This window comes from Heterodontus francisci, unplaced genomic scaffold (genome assembly GCF_036365525.1).
Source record: "Heterodontus francisci isolate sHetFra1 unplaced genomic scaffold, sHetFra1.hap1 HAP1_SCAFFOLD_89, whole genome shotgun sequence".
Classification (NCBI taxonomy): Eukaryota; Metazoa; Chordata; class Chondrichthyes; order Heterodontiformes; family Heterodontidae; genus Heterodontus; species Heterodontus francisci.
The window spans coordinates 1,553,604-1,572,795 of NW_027140677.1; positions in this window are offsets into that span (position 1 = coordinate 1,553,604).

A 19,192-nucleotide genomic window follows, 5' to 3' on the forward strand; every position below is an offset into this window, starting at 1 on the left:
TTGAGGTGTTGGCTTAGTTAGAGGGGCTGCCTTTGATTCAGTAGCTACATTAGTTTGAGGGGCTGGCTTAGTTTAAGCAGCTGCCTTAGTTTGAGGGGCTGCATTAGTTTGAGGGGGTGCCTTTGGTTGAGAGGCTCCCTTAGTTTGAGGGTCTGCCTTACTTTAAGGGGCAGCATTAGTTTGAGAGGCTGCCTTAGTTTGAGGGGCTGCCTTAGTTTGAGGGGTTGGCTTAGTTTGAGGGGCTGCCTTTGATTGAGTGGCTGCATTAGTTTGGGAGACTGCCTTTGATTGAGTGGCTGCATTAGTTAGAGGGGCTGACTTAGTTTGAGGGGCTGACTTAGTTTGAGGGGCTGACTTAGAATGAGGGGGTGCCTTTGACTGAGGGGCTGCATTAGTTTGAGGGGGTGCCTTAGTTTGAGAGGCTGCCTTAGTTTGAGGTGATGCCTTAGTTTGAGGGGTTGGCTTAGTTTGAGGGGCTGCCTTTGATTGAGTGGCTGCATTAGTTTGAGAGACTGCCTTTGATTGAGTGGTTGCATTAGTTTGAAGGGCTGACTTAGTTTGAGGGGCTGACTTACTTGGAGGTGCTGCATTTGCTTGAGCGGCTGCCTTAGATTGAGGGGCTGCATTAGTTTGAGGGGATGCCTTTGTTTGAGGGGCTGCCTGAGATTGAGGTGCTGCATTAGTTTGTTGGGCTGCTTTAGTTTGAGCGGCTGCCTTAGTTGAGGGGCTGCCTTAGATTGAGGGGCTGCATTAGTTTGAGCGGCTGCCTTAGTTTGAGGGGCTCCCTTAGTTTGACGGGCTGCCTTAGATTGAGCGGCTGACTTAGTTTGAGAGGTTGCCTTAGTTTGAGGGGCTTCCTTAGTTTGAGCGGTTGGCTTAGTTTGAGGGGCAGCCTTTGATTGAGTGGCTGCATTAGTTTGGGAGACTGCCTTTGATTGAGTGGCTGCATTAGTTTGAGGGGCTGACTTAGTTTGAGGGGCTGACTTACTTTGAGGGGCTGACTCAGAATGAGGGATGCCTTAGACTGAGGGGCTGCATTAGTTTGAGGGGGTGCCTTCGTTTGAGAGGCTGCCTTAGTTTGAGGGGCTGCCTCAGTTTGAGGGGTTGGCTTAGTTTGAGGGGCTGCCTTTGATTGAGTGGCTGCATTAGTTTGAGAGACTGCCTTTGATTGAGTGGCTGCATTAGTTTGAAGGGCTGACTTAGTTTGAGTGGCTGACTTAGTTTGAGTGGCTGCCTTTGTTTGAGGGGCTGCCTTAGATTGAGGTGCTGCATTAGTTTGATGGGCTGCTTTAGTTTGAGCGGCAGCCTTAGTTGAGGGGCTGCCTTAGAGTGAGGGGCTGCATTAGTTTGAGCGGCTGCCTTAGTTTGAGGGGCTGACTTAGTTTGAGCGGCTGACTTCGTTTGAGAGGTTGCCTTAGTTTGAGAGTCTGCCTTAGTTTGAGCGGCTGCCTTAGTTTGAGGGTCTGCCTTACTTTGAGAGGCTGCCTAGTTTGACAGGCTGCCTTAGTTTGAGCGGCTGCCTTAGATTGTGAGGCTGCCTGAGTTTGAGGGGCTTCCTTAGTTTGAGCGGCTGCATGAGTTTGAGGGGCTGCCTTTGGTTGAGGCGCTCCCTTAGTTTGTGGGGCTGCCTTACTTTAAGGGGCTGCATTAGTTTGAGAGTCTGTCTTAGTTTGAGGGGCTGCCTTAGTTTGAGGGGATGGCTTAGTTTGAGGGGCTGCCTTTGATTGAGTGGCTGCATTAGTTTGAGTGTCTGCCTCTGAATGAGTGGCTGCATTATTTTGAGGGGCTGCCTTAGATTGAGTGGCTGCATTAGTTTGAGGGGCTGGCTTAGTTTGAGGGGCTGCCTTAGCTTGAGGGGCTGCATTAGTTTGAGGGGCTGCCTTAGAGTGAGGGGCTGCATTAGTTTGAGCGGCTGCCTTAGTTTGAGGGGCTGACTTAGTTTGAGCGGCTGACTTCGTTTGAGAGGTTGCCTTAGTTTGAGAGTCTGCCTTAGTTTGAGCGGCTGCCTTAGTTTGAGGGTCTGCCTTACTTTGAGAGGCTGCCTAGTTTGACAGGCTGCCTTAGTTTGAGCGGCTGCCTTAGATTGTGAGGCTGCCTGTGTTTGAGGGGCTTCCTTAGTTTGAGCGGCTGCATGAGTTTGAGGGGCTGCCTTTGGTTGAGGCGCTCCCTTAGTTTGTGGGGCATCCTTACTTTAAGGGGCTGCATTAGTTTGAGAGTCTGTCTTAGTTTGAGGGGCTGCCTTAGTTTGAGGGGATGGCTTAGTTTGAGGGGCTGCCTTTGATTGAGTGGCTGCATTAGTTTGAGTGTCTGCCTCTGAATGAGTGGCTGCATTATTTTGAGGGGCTGCCTTAGATTGAGTGGCTGCATTAGTTTGAGGGGCTGGCTTAGTTTGAGGGGCTGCCTTAGCTTGAGGGGCTGCATTAGTTTGAGGGGCTGTCTTAAAATGAGGGGGTGCCTTAGATTGAGGGGCTGCATTAGTTTGAGGGGGTGCCTTAGTTTGAGAGGCTGCCTTAGTTTGAGGGGCTGCCTTAGTTTGAGCGGCTGCCTTAGTTTGAGGGGCTGCATTAGTTTGAGCGGCTGCCTTAGTTTGAGGTGCTGCCTTAGACTGAGGGGCTGCATTAGTTTGAGCGGCTGCCTTGGTTTGAGCGGCTGCATTAGTTTGAGGGGCTTCCTTAGTTTGAGCGGCTGCCTTAGTTTGAGGGGCTGCCTTAGTTTGAGAGGCTGCCTTCGTTTGAGATGCTTCCTTAGTTTGAGAGGCTGCCTTAGATTGAGGTGCTACCTTAGTTTGAGGGGCTGCCTTACTTTGAGGGGCTGCCTTAGTTTGAGAGGCTGCCTTAGTTTGAGCGGCTGATATAGTTTGAGAGGCTGCCTTAGTTTGAGAGTCTGCCTTATTTTGAGGGGCAGCCTTAGTTTGAGGGGTCGGGTTAGTTTGAGGGGCTGCCTTTGATTGAGAGGCTGCATTAGTTTGAGAGTCTGTCTTTGATTGAGTGGCTGAATTAGTTTGAGTGGCTGACTTAGTTTGAGGGGCTGCCTGAGATTGAGGGGCTGCCTGAGATTGAGGGGCTGCCTTAGTTTGACGGGCTGCCTTAGTTTGACGGGCTGCCTTAGTTTGAGGGGCTGCCTTAGATTGAGTGGCTGCATTAGTTTGAGGGGCTGGCTTAGTTTGAGGGGCTGCCTTAGCTTGAGGGGCTGCATTAGTTTGAGGGGCTGACTTAGAATGAGGGGGTGCCTTAGATTGAGGGGCTGCATTAGTTTGAGGGGGTGCCTTAGTTTGAGAGGCTGCCTTAGTTTGAGGGGCTGCCTTAGTTTGAGCGGCTGCCTTAGTTTGAGGGGCTGCATTAGTTTGAGCGGCTGCCTTAGTTTGAGGTGCTGCCTTAGACTGAGGGGCTGCATTAGTTTGAGCGGCTGCCTTAGTTTGAGCGGCTGCATTAGTTTGAGGGGCTTCCTTAGTTTGAGCGGCTGCCTTAGTTTGAGGGGCTGCCTTAGTTTGAGAGGCTGCCTTCGTTTGAGATGCTTCCTTAGTTTGAGAGGCTGCCTTCGATTGAGGTGCTGCCTTAGTTTGAGGGGCTGCCTTACTTTGAGGGGCTGCCTTAGTTTGAGAGGCTGCCTTAGTTTGAGCGGCTGATATAGTTTGAGAGGCTGCCTTAGTTTGAGAGTCTGCCTTATTTTGAGGGGCAGCCTTAGTTTGAGGGGTCGGCTTAGTTTGAGGGGCTGCCTTTGATTGAGAGGCTGCATTAGTTTGAGAGTCTGTCTTTGATTGAGTGGCTGAATTAGTTTGAGTGGCTGACTTAGTTTGAGGGGCTGCCTGAGATTGAGGGGCTGCCTGAGATTGAGGGGCTGCCTTAGTTTGACGGGCTGCCTTAGTTTGACGGGCTGCCTTAGTTTGAGGGGCTGCCTCAGATTGAGGGGCTGCATTAATTTGATGGGCTGCTTTAGATTGAGGGGCTGCCTTAGTTTGAGTGGCTGCATTTGTTTGAGGGGCTGCCTTTGGTTGAGGGGCTCCCTTAGTTTGAGGGGGTGCCTTACTTTAAGGGGCAGCATTAGTTTGAGAGTCTGCCTTAGTTTGAGGGGCTGCCTTCGTTTGAGGGGTTGGCTTAGTTTGAGGGGCTGCTTTTGATTGAGTGGCTGCATTAGTTTGAGAGACTGCCTTTGATTGAGTGGCTGCATTAGTTTGAGGCCCTGACTTAGTTTGAGGGGCTCACTTAGTTTGAGGGGCTGCCTTAGATTGAGGTGCTGCATTAGTTTGATGGGCTGCTTTAGTTTGAGCGGCTGCCTTAGATGAGGGGCTGCCTTAGATTGAGGGGCTGCATTAGTTTCAGCGGCTGCCTTTATTTGAGGGGCTGCCTTAGTTTTAGGGTCTGCCTTAGTTTGAGGGGCTGCCATAGTTTGAGGGGATGGCTTAGTTTGAGGGGGTGCCTTTGATTGAGTGGCTGCATTAGTTTGAGAGTCTGCCTCTGATTGAGTGGCTGCATTATTTTGAGTGGCTGCCTTAGATTGAGGGGCTGCATTAGTTTGAGGGTCTGCCTTATTTTGAGAGGCTGCCTTAGTTTGAGAGTCTGCCTTAGTTTGAGCGGCTTCCTTAGTTTGAGGGGCTGCCTTAGTTTGAAAGTCTGCCTTAGTTTGAGCGGCTGCCTTACTTTGAGGATCTGCCTTACTTTGAGAGGCTGCCTTAGTTTGACAGGCTGCCTCAGTTGGAGCGGCTGCCTTAGTTTGAGAGGCTGACTGAGTTTGAGGGGCTGCTTTAGTTTGAGTGGCTGCATTTGTTTCAGGGGCTGCCTTTGGTTGAGGGGCTGCCTTACTTTGAGGGGCAGCATTAGTTTAAGAGTCTGCCTTAGTTGGAGGGGCTGCCTTAGTTTGAGTGGTTGGCTTAGTTTGAGGGGCTGCCTTTGATTGAGTGGCTGCATTAGTTTGAGAGACTGCCTTTGATTGAGTGGCTGCATTAGTTTGAGGGGCTGCCTTATTTTGAGAGGCTGCATTAGTTTGACAGGCTGCCTTAGTTTGAGCGGCTGCCTTAGATTGAGAGGCTGCCTGAGTTTGAGGGGCTGCCTTAGTTTGAGCGGCTGCATTAGTTTGAGGGGCTGACTTTGGTTGAGGGGCTGCCATAGTTTGAGGGGATGGCTTAGTTTGAGGAGCTGCCTTTGATTGAGTGGCTGCATTAGTTTGAGAGTCTGCCTCTGATTGAGTGGCTGCATTATTTTGAGTGGCTGCCTTAGATTGAGGGGCTGCATTAATTTGATGGGCTGCTTTAGTTTGAGCGGCTGACTGAGTTTGAGAGGCTGCCTTAGTTTGAGAGTCTGCCTTAGTTTGAGTGGCTTCCTTAGTTTGAGGAGCTGCCTGAGTTTGAGAGTCTGCCTTAGTTTGAGCGGCTGCCTTAGTTTGAGGGTCTGCCTTACTTTGAGAGGCTGCCTTAGTTTGACAGGCTGCCTTAGTTTGAGCGGCTGCCTTAGTTTGAGAGGCTGACTGAGTTTGAGGGGCTGCCTTAGTTTGAGTGGCTGCATTTGTTTGAGGGGCTGCCTTTGGTTGAGGGGCTGCCTTTGGTTGAGGGGCTGCCTTTGGTTGAGGGGCTCCCTTAGTTTGAGGGGCTGCCTTACTTTGAGGGGCAGCATTAGTTTAAGAGTCTGCCTTAGTTGGAGGGGCTGCCTTAGTTTGAGTGGTTGGCTTAGTTTGAGGGGCTGCCTTTGATTGAGTGGCTGCATTGGTTTGAGAGACTGCCTTTGATTGAGTGGCTGCATTAGTTTGAGGGGCTGACTTAGTTTGAGGGGCTGACTTCGTTTGAGGGGCTGCATTTGCATGAGGGGCTGCCTCAGATAGAGGGTCTGCATTAGTTTGAGGGGCTGCCTTAGTTTGAGGGGCTTCCTTAGATTTAGGTTCTGCATTAGTTTGATCGGCTGCTTTAGTTTGAGCGGCTGCCTAAGATTGAGGGGCTGCATTCGTTTGAGCGGCTGCCTCAGTTTGAGGGGCTGCCTTAGTTTGAGGGGCTGCCTGAGATTGAGCAGCTGACTTAGTTTGAGAGGTTGCCTTAGTCTGAGAGTCTGCCTTAGTTTGAGCGGCTGCCTTAGTTTGAGGTTCTGCCTTACTTTGAGAGGCTGCCTTAGTTTGAAAGGCTGCCTTAGTTTGACAGGCTGCCTTAGTTTGAGCGGCTGCCTTAGATTGAGAGGCTGCCTGAGTTTGAGGGGCTGCCTTAGTTTGAGGGGCTGCCTTAGTTTGAGGGGCTGCCTTAGTTTGAGAGGCTGCCTTAGTTTGAGCGGCTGATATAGTTTGAGAGGCTGCCTTAGTTTGAGAGTCTGCCTTAGTTTGAGGGGCTGCCTTAGATTGAGGGGTAGGCTTAGTTTGAGGGGCTGCCTTTGATTGAGAGGCTGCATTCGTTTGAGAGTCTGCCTTCGATTGAGTGGCTGAATTATTTTGAGTGGCTGACTTAGTTTGAGGGGCTGCCTGGGATTGAGGGGCTGCCTGAGATTGAGGGGCTGCCTTAGTTTGACGGGCTGCCTTAGTTTGAGGGGCTGCCTTAGATTGAGGGGCTGCATTAATTTGATGGGCTGCTTTAGATTGAGGGGCTGCCTTAGTTTGAGAGGCTGCATTTGTTTGAGGGGCTGCCTTTGGTTGAGGGGCTCCCTTAGTTTGAGGGGCTGCCTTACTTTAAGGGGCAGCATTAGTTTGAGAGTCTGCCTTAGTTTGAGGGGCTGCCTTCGTTTGAGGGGTTGGCTTAGTTTGAGGGGCTGCCTTTGATTGAGAAGCTGCATTAGTTTGAGAGACTGTCTTTGATTGAGGGGCTGCCTTAGATTGAGGGGCTGCATTAGTTTGAGGGGCTGCCTTAGTTTGAGGGGCTGCCTGAGATTGAGGTGCTGCATTAGTTTGATGGGCTGCTTTAGTTTGAGCGGCTGCCTTAGTTGAGGGGCTGCCTTAGATTGAGGGGCTGCATTAGTTTGAGCGGCTGCCTTAGTTTGATGGGCTGCCTTAGTTTGAGGGGCTGCCTTAGATTGAGCGGCTGACTTAGTTTGAGAGGTTGGCTTAGTTTGACAGTCTGCCTTAGTTTGAGCGGCTGCCTTAGTTTGAGGGTCTGCCTTACTTTGAGAGGCTGCCTTAGTTTGACAGGCTGCCTTAGTTTGAGCGGCTGCCTTAGATTGTGAGGCTGCCTGAGTTTGAGGGGCTTCCTTAGTTTGAGCGGCTGCATGAGTTTGAGGGGCTGCCTTTGGTTGAGGCGCTCCCTTAGTTTGTGGGGCTGCCTTACTTTAAGGGGCTGCATTAGTTTGAGAGTCTGTCTTAGTTTGAGGGGCTGCCTTAGTTTGAGGGGATGGCTTAGTTTGAGGGGCTGCCTTTGATTGAGTGGCTGCATTAGTTTGAGAGTCTGCCTCTGATTGAGTGTCTGCATTATTTTGAGGGGCTGCCTTAGATTGAGGGGCTGCATTAGTTTGAGGGGCTGGCCTAGTTTAAGGGGCTGCCTTAGTTTGAGGGGCTGCATTAGTTTGAGGGGCTGAATTAGAATGAGGGGTGCCTTAGATTGAGGGGCTGCATTATTTTGAGGGGCTGCCTTAGATTGAGGGGCTGCATTAGTTTGAGGGGCTGGCTTAGTTTAAGGGGCTGCCTTAGTTTGAGGGGCTGCATTATTTTGAGGGGCTGACTTAGAATGAGGGGGTGCCTTAGATTGAGGGGCTGCATTAGTTTGAGGGGGTGCCTCAGTTTGAGCGGCTTCCTTAGTTTGAGGGGCTGCATTAGTTTGAGCGGCTGCCTTAGTTTGAGGGGCTGCCTTAGATTGAGGTGCTGCATTAGTTTGAGCGGCTGCCTTAGTTTGAGCGGCTGCCTTAGTTTGAGGGGCTTCCTTAGTTTGAGCGGCTGCCTCAGTTTGAGGGGCTGCCTTAGTTTGAGGGGCTACATTAGTCTGAGCGGCTGCCTTAGTTTGAGGTTCTGCCTTACTTTGAGAGGCTGCCTTAGTTTGACAGGCTGCCTTAGTTTGAGCGGCTGCCTTAGATTGAGAGGCTGCCTGAGTTTGAGGGGCTGCCTTAGTTTGAGCGGCTGCATTAGTTTGAGGGGCTGCCTTTGGTTGAGGCGCTCCCTTAGTTTGTGGGGCTGCCTTACTTTAAGGGGCTGCATTAGTTTTAGAGTCTGCATTAGTTTGAGGGGCTGCCTTAGTTTGAGGGGATGGCTTAGTTTGAGGGGCTGCCTTTGATTGAGTGGCTGCATTAGTTTGAGAGTCTGCCTCTGATTGAGTGGCTGCATTATTTTGAGTGGCTGCCTCAGATTGAGGGGCTGCATTAGTTTGAGTGGCTGCATTAGTTTGAGGGGGTGCATTAGTTTGAGGGGCAGCCTTAGATTGAGGGGCTGCATTAGTTTGAGGGGCTGCATTAGTTTCAGGGGCTGCATTACTTTGAGGAGCTGCCTTAGTTTGAGGGGCTGCCTTAGATAGAGTTCTGCATTAGTTTGAGGGGCTGCATTAGTTTGAGGGGCTGCCTTAGTTTGAGAGGCTGCCGAAGTTTGAGGGGCTGCCTTAGTTTGAGAGTCTGCCATAGTTTGAGGGGCTGCCTTAATTTGAGCGGCTGCCTCAGTTTGAGGGGCTGAACAAAGAACAAAGAACAAAGATAATTACAGCAGAGGAACAGGCCCTTCGGCCCTCCAAGCCTGCGTCGTTCCAGATCCTCTCTCTAAACATGTCGCCTATTTTCTAAGGTTCTGTATCTCTTTTCTTCCTGCCCATTCATGTATCTGTCTAGATACATCTTAAAAGACGCCATCGTGCCCGCATCTACCACCTCCGCTGGCAACGCGTTCCAGGCACCCACCACCGTCTGCGTAAAGAACTTTCCACGCATATCCCCCCTAAACTTTTCTCCTTTCACTTTGAACTCGTGTCCTCTAGTAATTGAATCCCCCACTCTGGGAAAAAGCCTCTTGCTATCCACCCTGTCTATACCTCTCATGATTTTGTACACCTCAGTCAGGTCCCCCCTCAACCTCCGTCTTTCTAATGAAACTAATCCGAATCTACTCAACCTCTCTTCATAGCTAGCGCCCTCCATAGCAGGCAACATCCTGGTGAACCTCCTCTGCACCCTCTCCAAAGCATCCACATCCTTTTGGTAATGTGGCGACCAGAACTGCACGCAGTATTCCAAATGTGGCCGAACCAAAGTCCTATACAACTGTAACATGACCTGCCAAGTCTTGTACTCCATACCCCGTCCGATGAAGGAAAGCATGCCGTATGCCTTCTTGACCACTCTATTTACCTGCGTTGCCACCTTCAGGGAACAGTGGACCTGCACACCCAAATCTCTCTGTGCATCAATTTTCCCAGGACTTTTCCATTTACTGTATAGTTCACTCTTGAATTGGATCTTCCAAAATGCATCACCTCGCATTTGCCCTGATTGAACTCCATCTGCCATTTCTCTGCCCAACTGTCCAATCTATCTGTATTCTGCTGTATTCTCTGACAGTCCCCTTCACTATCTGCTACTCCACCAATCTTAGTGTCGTCTTGCTAATCAGTCCACCTATACTTTCCTCCAAATCATTAATGTATATCACAAACAACAGTGGTCCCAGCACGGATCCCTGTGGAACACCACTGGTCACACGTCTCCATTTTGAGAAACTCCCTTCTACTGCAACTCTCTGTCTCCTGTTGCCCAGCCAGTTCTTTATCCATCTAGCTAGTACCCCTTGGACCCCATGCGCCTTCACTTTCTCCATCAGCCTGCCATGGGGATCGTTATCAAACGCCTTACTGAAGTCCATGTATGTGACATTGACAGCCCTTCCCTCATCAATCAACTTTGTCACTTCCTCAAATAATTCTATTAAGTTGGTAAGACATGACCTTCCCTGCACAAAACCATCTTGCCTATCACTGATAAGCCCATTTTCTTCCAAATGGGAATAGATCCTATCCCTCAGTATCTTCTCCAGCTGCTTCCCTACCACTGACGTCAGGCTCACCGGTCTATAATTACCTGGATTATCCCTGCTACCCTTCTTAAACAAGGGGACAACATTATCAATTCTCCTGTCCTCCGGGACCTCACCCGTGTTTAAGGATGCTGCAAAGATATCTGTTGAGGCCCCAGCTATTTCCTCTCTCGCTTCCCTCAGTAACCTGGGATAGATCCAATCCGGACCTGGGGACTTGTCCACCTTAATGCCCTTTAGAATACCCAACACTTCCTCCCTCCTTATGCCGACTTGACCTAGTGTAATCAAACATCTGTTCCTAACCTCAACATCCGTCATGTCCCTCTCCTCGGTGAATACCGATGCAAAGTACTCGTTTCGAATCTCACCCATTTTCTCTGAGTCCAAGCATAACATTCCGCCTTTGTACTTTAGTGGGCCAATCCTTTCTCTAGTTACCCTCTTTCTCCTTCCATATGAATAAAACGCTTTGGGATTTTCTTTCACCCTGTTTGCCAAAGATATGTCATGACCCCTTTTAGCCCTTTTAATTCCTCGTTTCAGATTGGTCCTGCATTCCCGATATTCTTTCAAAGCTTGGTCTTTCTTCAGCCGCCTAGACCTTATGTATCCTTCCTTTTTCCTCTTAGCTAGTCTCACAATTTCACCTGTCATCCATGGTTCCCTAATCTTGCCATTTCTATCCCTCATTTTCACAGGAACATGTCTCTCCTGCACGCTAATCAACCTCTCTTTAAAAGCCTCCCACATATCACATGTGGATTTACCTTCAAACAGCTGCTCCCAATTTACATTCCCCAGCTCCTGCCGAATTTTGGTATAGTTGGCCTTCCCCCAATTTAGCACTCTTCATTTAGGACCACTCTCGTCTTTGTCCATTGAGGGGCTGCATTAGTTTTAGCGGCTGTCTTAGTTTGAGCGGCTGCCTTAGTTTGAGTGGCTGCCTTAGTTTGAGGGGCTGCCTTGGACTGAGGGGCTGCATTAGTTTGAGCGGCTGTCTCAGTTTGAGGGGCTGCCTTAGTTTGAGCGGCTGCCTTAGTTTGAGGGGCTGCCTGAGTTTGAGCGGCTGCCTTAGTTTGAGGGGCTGCCTTAGTTTGAGCAGATGACTTAGTTTGAGCGGCTCGCATAGTTTGAGGGGCTGACTTTGTTTGAGCGGCTGCCTTGGTTTGAGGGGCTGCATTAGTTTGAGGGGCTGCCTTATTTTAAGGGGCTGCCTTAGATTGAGGGACTGCATTTGTTTGAGGGGCTGCTATACTTTGAGAGGCTGCCTTAGTTTGAGCGTTTGGCTTAGTTTGAGGGGCTGCCTTTGGTTGAGAGGCTCCCTTAGTTTGAGGGTCTGCCTTACTTTAAGGGGCAGCATTAGTTTGAGATTCTGCATTAGTTTGAGGGGCTGCCTTAGTTTGAGGGGTTGGCTTAGTTTGAGGGGCTGCCTTTGATTGAGTGGCTGCATTAGTTTGAGAGACTGCCTTTGATTGAGTGGCTGCATTAGTTTGAGGGGCTGACTTAGTTTGAGGGGCTGACTTAGTTTGAGGGGCTGCATTTGTTTGAGGGGCTGCCTTAGATTGAGTGGCTGCATTATTTTGAGGGGCTGCCTTAGATTGAGGTGCTGCATTAGTTTGATGGGCTGCTTTAGTTTGAGCGGCTGCCTCAGTTGAGGGGCTGCCTTAGATTGAGGGGCTGCATTAGTTTGAGAGGTTGCCTTAGTATGAGAGGTTGCCTTAGTTTGACAGGCAGCCTTAGTTTGAGCGGCTGCCTTAGATTGAGAGGCTGCCTGAGTTTGAGGGGCTGCCTTAGTTTGAGCGGCTGCATTAGTTTGAGGGGCTGCCTTTGGTTGAGGCGCTCCCTTAGTTTGTGGGGCTGCCTTACTTTAAGGGGCTGCATTAGTTTGAGAGTCTGCCTTAGTTTGAGGGGCTGCCTTAGTTTGAGGGGATGGCTTAGTTTGAGGGGCTGCCTTTGATTGAGTGGCTGCATTAGTTTGAGAGTCTGCCTCTGATTGAGTGGCTGCATTATTTTGAGGGGCTGCCTTAGATTGAGGGGCTGCATTAGTTTGAGGGGCTGGCTTAGTTTAAAGGGCTGCCTTAGTTTGAGGGGCTGCATTAGTTTGGGAGACTGCCTTTGATTGAGTGGCTGCATTAGTTTGAGGGGCTGACTTAGTTTGAGGGGCTGACTTAGTTTGAGGGGCTGACTTAGAATGAGGGGGTGCCTTAGACTGAGGGGCTGCATTAGTTTGAGGGGGTGCCAAGGTTTGAGAGGCTGCCTTAGTTTGAGGGGCTGCCTCAGTTTGAGCGGTTGGCTTAGTTTGAGGGGCTGCCTTTGATTTAGTGGCTGCATTAGTTTGGGAGACTGCCTTTGATTGAGTGGCTGCATTAGTTAGAGGGGCTGACTTAGTTTGAGGGGCTGACTTAGTTTGAGGGGCTGACTCAGTTTGAGGGGCTGCATTTGTTTGAGGGTTGCCTTAGATTGAGGGGCTGCATTAGTTTGAGGGGCTGCCTTAGTTTGAGGGGCTGCCTTAGATTGAGGTGCTGCATTAGTTTGATGGGCTGCTTTAGTTTGAGCGGCTGCCCTAGTTGAGGGGCTGCCTTAGATTGAGGGGCTGCATTAGTTTGAGCGGCTGCCTTAGTTTGAGGGGCTGCCTTAGTTTGAGGGGCTGCCTTAGATTGAGCGGCTGACTTAATTTGAGAGGTTGCCTTAGTTTGAGAGTCTGCCTTAGTTTGAGCGGCTGCCTTAGTTTGAGGGTCTGCCTTACTTTGAGAGGCTGCCTTAGTTTGACAGGCTGCCTTAGTTTGAGCGGCTGCCTTAGATTGTGAGGCTGCCTGAGTTTGAGGGGCTTCCTTAGTTTGAGCGGCTGCATGAGTTTGAGGAGCTGCCTTTGGTTGAGGCGCTCCCTTAGTTTGTGGGGCTGCCTTACATTAAGGGGCTGCATTAGTTTGAGAGTCTGTCTAAGTTTGAGGGGCTGCCTTAGTTTGAGGGGATGGCTTAGTTTGAGGGGCTGCCTTTGATTGAGTGGCTGCATTAGTTTGAGAGTCTGCCTTTGATTGAGTGGCTGCATTAGTTAGAGGGGCTGACTTAGTTTGAGGGGGTGACTTAGTTTGAGGGGCTGACTTAGAATGAGGGCGTGCCTTAGACTGAGGGGCTGCATTAGTATGAGGGGGTGCCTTAATTTGAGAGGCTGCCTTAGTTTGAGGGGCTGCCTTAGTTTGAGGGGCTGGCTTAGTTTGAGGGGCTGCCTTTGATTGAGTGGCTGCATTAGTTTGAGAGACTGCCTTTGATTGAGTGGCTGCATTAGTTTGAAGGGCTGACATGGTTTGAGGGGCTGACTTAGTTTGAGGGGCTGCATTTGTTTGAGGGTCTGCCTTAGATTGAGGGGCTGCATTAGTTTGAGGGGCTGCCTTAGTTTGAGGGGCTGCCTTAGATTGAGGTGCTGCATTAGCTTGATGGGCTGCTTTAGTTTGAGCGACTGCCTTAGTTGAGGGGCTGCCTTAGATTGAGGGGCTGCATTAGTTTGAGCGGCTGCCTTAGTTTGAGGGGCTGCCTTAGTTTGAGGGGCTGCCTTAGATTGAGCGGCTGACTTAGTTTGAGAGGTTGCCTTGGTTTGAGAGTCTGCCTTAGTTTGAGCGGCTGCCTTAGTTTGAGGGTCTGCCTTACTTTGAGAGGCTGCCTTAGTTTGACAGGCTGCCTTAGTTTGAGCGGCTGCCTTAGATTGTGAGGCTGCCTGAGTTTGAGGGGCATCCTTAGTTTGAGCGGCTGCATGAGTTTGAGGGGCTGCCTTTGGTTGAGGCGCTCCCTTAGTTTGTGGGGCTGCCTTACTTTAAGGGGCTGCATTAGTTTGAGAGTCTGTCTTAGTTTGAGGGGCTGCCTTAGTTTGAGGGGATGGCTTAGTTTGAGGGGCTGCCTTTGATTGAGTGGCTGCATTAGTTTGAGAGTCTGCCTCTGATTGAGTGGCTGTATTATTTTGAGGGTCTGCCTTAGATTGAGGGGCTGCATTATTTTGAGGGGCTGGCTTAGTTTAAGGTGCTGCCTTAGTTTGAGGGGCTGCATTAGTTTGAGGGGCTGACTGAGAATGAGGGGGTGCCTTAGTTTGAGAGGCTGCCTTAGTTTGAGGGGCTGCCTTAGTTTGAGCGGCTGCCTTAGTTTGAGGGGCTGCATTAGTCTGAGCGGCTGCCTTAGTTTGAGTGGCTGCCTTAGATTGAGGGGCTGCATTAGTTTGAGTGGCTGCCTTAGTTTGAGCGGCTGCCTTAGTTTGAGGGGCTGCCTTAGTTTGACAGGCTGCCTTCGTTTGAGATGCTGCCTTAGCTTGAGAGGCTGCCTTAGATTGAGGTTCTGCCTTAGTTTGAGGGGCTGCCTTTATTTGAGGGGCTGCCTCAGTTTGAGAGGCTGCCTTAGTTTGAGCGGCTGACTTAGTTTGAGAGGCTGCCTTAGTTTGAGAGTCTGCCTTAGTTTGAGGGGCAGCCTTAGTTTGAGGGGAAGGCTTAGTTTGAGGGGCTGCCTTTGATTGAGAGGCTGCATTAGATTGAGAGTCTGCCTTTGATTGAGTGGCTAAATTAGTTTGAGGGGCTGACTTAGTTAGAGGGGCTGCATTGGTTTGAGGGGCTGCCTGAGATTGAGGGGCTGCCTTATTTTGAGGGGCAGCCTTAGTTTGAGGGGCTGCCTTAGATTGAGGGGCTGCATTAATTTGATGGGCTGCTTTAGTTTGAGCGGCTGCCTTAGTTGAGGGGCTGCCTTAGATTGAGGGGCTGCATTAGTTTGAGCGGCTGCCTTAGTTTGATGGGCTGCCTTAGTTTGAGGGGCTGCCTCAGATTGAGCGGCTGACTGAGTTTGAGAGGCTGCCTTAGTTTGAGAGTCTGCCTTAGTTTGAGCGGCTTCCTTAGTTTGAGGGGCTGCCTGAGTTTGAGAGTCTGCCTTAGTTTGAGCGGCTGCCTTAGTTTGAGGGTCTGCCTTACTTTGAGAGGCGGCCTTAGTTTGACAGGCTGCCTTAATTTGAGCGGCTGCCTTAGTTTTAGAGGCTGCCTGAGTTTGAGGGGCTGCCTTAGTTTGAGTGGCTGCATTTGTTTGAGGGGCTGCCTTTGGTTGAGGGGCTCCCTGAGTTTGAGGGGCTGCCTTACTTTAAGGGGCAGCATTAGTTTGAGAGTCTGCCTTAGTTTGAGGGGCTGCTTTAGTTTGAGGGGTTGGCTTAGTTTGAGGGGCTGCCTTTGATTGAGTGGCTGCATTAGTTTGAGAGACTGCCTTTGATTGAGTGGCTGCATTAGTTTGAGGGGCTGACTTAGTTTGAGGGGCCGCATTTGTTTGAGGGGCTGCCTTAGATTGAGTGTCTGCATTAGTTTGAGGGGCTGCCTTAGTTTGAGGGGCTGCCTTAGATTGAGGTGCTGCATTAGTTTGATGGGCTGCTTTAGTTTGAGCGGCTGCCTGAGTTGAGGGGCTGCCTTAGATTGAGGGGCTGCATTAGTTTGAGCGGCTGCCTTTATTTGAGGGGCTGCCTTAGATTGAGGGGCTGCCTTCGATTGAGCGGCTGACTTAGTTTGAGAGGTTGCCTTAGTCTGAGATTCTGCCTTAGTTTGAGCGGCTGCATTAGTTTGAGGGTCTGCCTTATTTTGAGAGGCTGCCTTAGTTTGACAGGCTGCCTTAGTTTGAGCGGCTGCCTTAGATTGAGAGGTTGCCTGAGTTTGAGGGGCTGCCTTAGTTTGAGCGGCTGCATTAGTTTGAGGGGCTGACTTTGGTTGAGGAAATCCCTTAGTTTGTGGGGCTGCCTTACTTGAAGGGGCTGCATTAGTTTTAGAGTCTGCCTTAGTTTGAGGGGCTGCATTAATTTGATGGGCTGCTTTAGTTTGAGCGGCTGCCTTAGTTGAGGGGCTGCCTTAGATTGAGGGGCTTCATTAGTTTGAGCGGCTTCCTTAGTTTGAGGGGCTGCCTTAGTTTGAGGGGCAGCCTTAGATTGAGCGGCTGACTGATTTTGAGAGGCTGCCTTAGTTTGAGAGTCTGCCTTAGTTTGAGCGGCTTCCTTAGTTTGAGGGGCTGCCTTAGTTTGAGAGTCTGCCTTACTTTGAGCGGCTGCCTTAGTTTGAGGGTCTGCCTTACTTTGAGAGGCTGCCTTCGTTTGACAGGCTGCCTTAGTTTGAGCGGCTGCCTTAGTTTGTGAGGCTGCTTGAGTTTGAGGGGCTGCCTTAGTTTGAGTGGCTGCATTTGTTTGAGGGGCTGCCTTTGGTTGAGGGGCTCCCTTAGTTTGAGGGGCTGCCTTACTTTGAGGGGCAGCATTAGTTTAAGAGTCTGCCTTAGTTGGAGGGGCTGCCTTAGTTTCAGGGGTTGGCTTAGTTTGAGGGGCTGCCTTTGATTGAATTGCTGCATTAGTTTGAGAGACTGCCTTTGATTGAGTGGCGGCATTAGTTTGAGGGGCTGACTTAGTTTGAGGGTCTGACTTCGTTTGAGGGGCTGCATTTGTTTGAGGGGCTGCCTTAGATTGAGGGTCTGCATTAGTTTGAGGGGCTGCCTTAGATTGAGGGGCTTCCTTAGATTTAGGTTCTGCATCAGTTTGATGGGCTGCTTTAGTTTGAGGGGCTGACTTCGTTTGAGGGGCAGCATTTGTTTGAGGGGCTGCCTTAGATTGAGGGTCTGCATTAGTTTGAGGGGCTGCCTTAGATTGAGGGGCTTCCTTAGATTTAGGTTCTGCATCAGTTTGATGGGCTGCTTTAGTTTGAGCGACTGCCTCAGATTGAGGGGCTGCATTAGTTTGAACAGCTGCCTCAGTTTGAGGGGCTTCCTTAGTTTGAGGGGCTGCCTGAGATTGAGCAGCTGACTTAGTTTGAGAGGTTGCCTTCGTCTGAGAGTCTGCCTCAGTTTGAGCGGCTGCCTTAGATTGAGAGGCTGCCTGAGTTTGTGGGGCTGCCTTAGTTTGAGCGGCTGCATTAGTTTGAGGGGCTGCCTTTGGTTGAGGCGCTCCCTTAGTTTTTGGGGCAGCCTTACTTGAAGGGGCTGCATTAGTTTTAGAGTCTGCATTAGTTTGAGGGGCTGCCTTAGTTTGAGGGGATGGCTTAGTATGAGGGGTTGCCTTTGATTGAGTGGCTGCATTATTTTGAGTGGCTGCCTTAGATTGAGGGGCTGCATTAGTTTGAGGGGCTGCATTAGTTTGAGGGGGTGCATTAGATTGAGGGGCAGCCTTAGATTGAGGGGCTGCATTAGTTTGAGGGGCTGCATTAGTTTGAGGGGCTGCATTACTTTGCGGAGCTGCCTTAGTTTGAGGGGCTGCCTTAGATAGAGTTCTGCATTAGTTTGAGGGGCTGCATTAGTTTGAGGGGCTGCCTTAGTTTGAGAGGCTGCCTAAGTTTGAGGGGCTGCCTTAGTTTGAGAGTCTGCCATAGTTTGAGGGGCTGCCTTAATTTGAGCGGCTGCCTCAGTTTGAGGGGCTGAACAAAGAACAAAGAACAAAGATAATTACAGCACAGGAACAGGCCCTTCGGCCCTCCAAGCCTGCGTCGATCCAGATCCTCTCTCTAAACATGCCGCTTATTTTCTAAAGTTCTGTATCTCTTTTCTTCCTGCCCATTCATGTATCTGTCTAGATACATCTTAAAAGACGCCATCGTGCCCGCATCTACCACCTCCGCTGGCAACGCGTTCCAGGCACCCACCAGCATCTGCGTAAAGAACTTTCCACGCATATCCCCCCTAAACTTTTCTCCTTTCACTTTGAACTCGTGTCCTCTAGTAATTGAATCCCCCACTCTGGAAAAAAGCCTCTTGCTATCCACCCTGTCTATACCTCTCATGATTTTGTACACCTCAGTCAGGTCCCCCCTCAACCTCCGTCTTTCTAATGAAAATAATCCGAATCTACTTAACCTCTCTTCATAGCTAGCGCCCTCCATAGCAGGCAACATCCTGGTGAACCTCCTCTGCACCCTCTCCAAAGCATCCACATCCTTTTGGTAATGTGGCGACCAGAACTGCACGCAGTATTCCAAATGTGGCCGAACCAAAGTCCTATACAACTGTAACATGACCTGCCAACTCTTGTACTCAATACCCCGTCCGATGAAGGAAAGCATGCCGTATGCCTTCTTGACCACTCTATTTACCTGCGTTGCCACCTTCAGGGAACAGTGGACCTGCACACCCAAATCTCTCTGGACATCAATTTTCCCCAGGACTTTTCCATTTACTGTATAGTTCACTCTTGAATTGGATCTTCCAAAATGCATCACCTCGCATTTGCCCTGATTGAACTCCATCTGCCATTTCTCTGCCCAACTCTCCAATCTATCTATATTCTGCTGTATTCTCTGACAGTCCCCTTCACTATCTGCTACTCCACCAATCTTTGTGTCGTCTGCAAACTTCCTAATCAGTCCACCTATACTTTCCTCCAAATCATTAATGTATATCACAAACAACAGTGGTCCCACCACGGATCCCTGTGGAACACCACTGGTCACACGTCTCCATTTTGAGAAACTCCCTTCTACTGCTACTCACTGTCTCCTGTTGCCCAGCCAGTTCTTTATCCATCTAGCTAGTACACCTTGGACCCCATGGGCCTTCGCTTTCTCCATCAGTCTGCCATGGGGAACATTATCAAACGCCTTACTGAAGTCCATGTATATGACATCGACAGCCCTTCCCTCATCAATCAACGTTGTCACTTCCTCAAAGAATTCTATTAAGTTGGTAAGACATGACCTTCCCTGCACAAAACCATCTTGCCTATCACTGATAAGCCCATTTTCTTCCAAATGGGAATAGATCCTATCCCTCAGTATCTTCTCCAGCAGCTTCCCTACCACTGACGTCAGGCTCACCGGTCTATAATTACCTGGATTATCCCTGCTACCCTTCTTAAACAAGGGGACAACATTAGCAATTCTCCAGTCCTCCGGGACCTCACCCGTGTTTAAGGATGCTGCAAAGATATCTGTTAAGGCCCCAGCTATTTCCTCTCTCGCTTTCCTCAGCAACCTGGGATAGATCCCATCCGGACCTGGGGACTTGTCCACCTTAATGCCCTTTAGAATACCCAACACTTCCTCGCTCCTTATGCCGACTTGACCGAGTGTAATCAAACATCTGTTCCTAACCTCAACATCCGTCATGTCCCTCTCCTCGGTGAATACCGATGCAAAGTCCTCGTTTAGAATCTCACCCATTTTCTCTGAGTCCAAGCATAACATTCCTCCTTTGTCCTTTAGTGGGCCAATCCTTTCTCTAGTTACCCTCTTTCTCCTTATATATGAATAAAAGGCTTTGGGATTTTCTTTAACCCTGTTTGCTAAAGATATTTCATGACCCCTTTTAGCCCTCT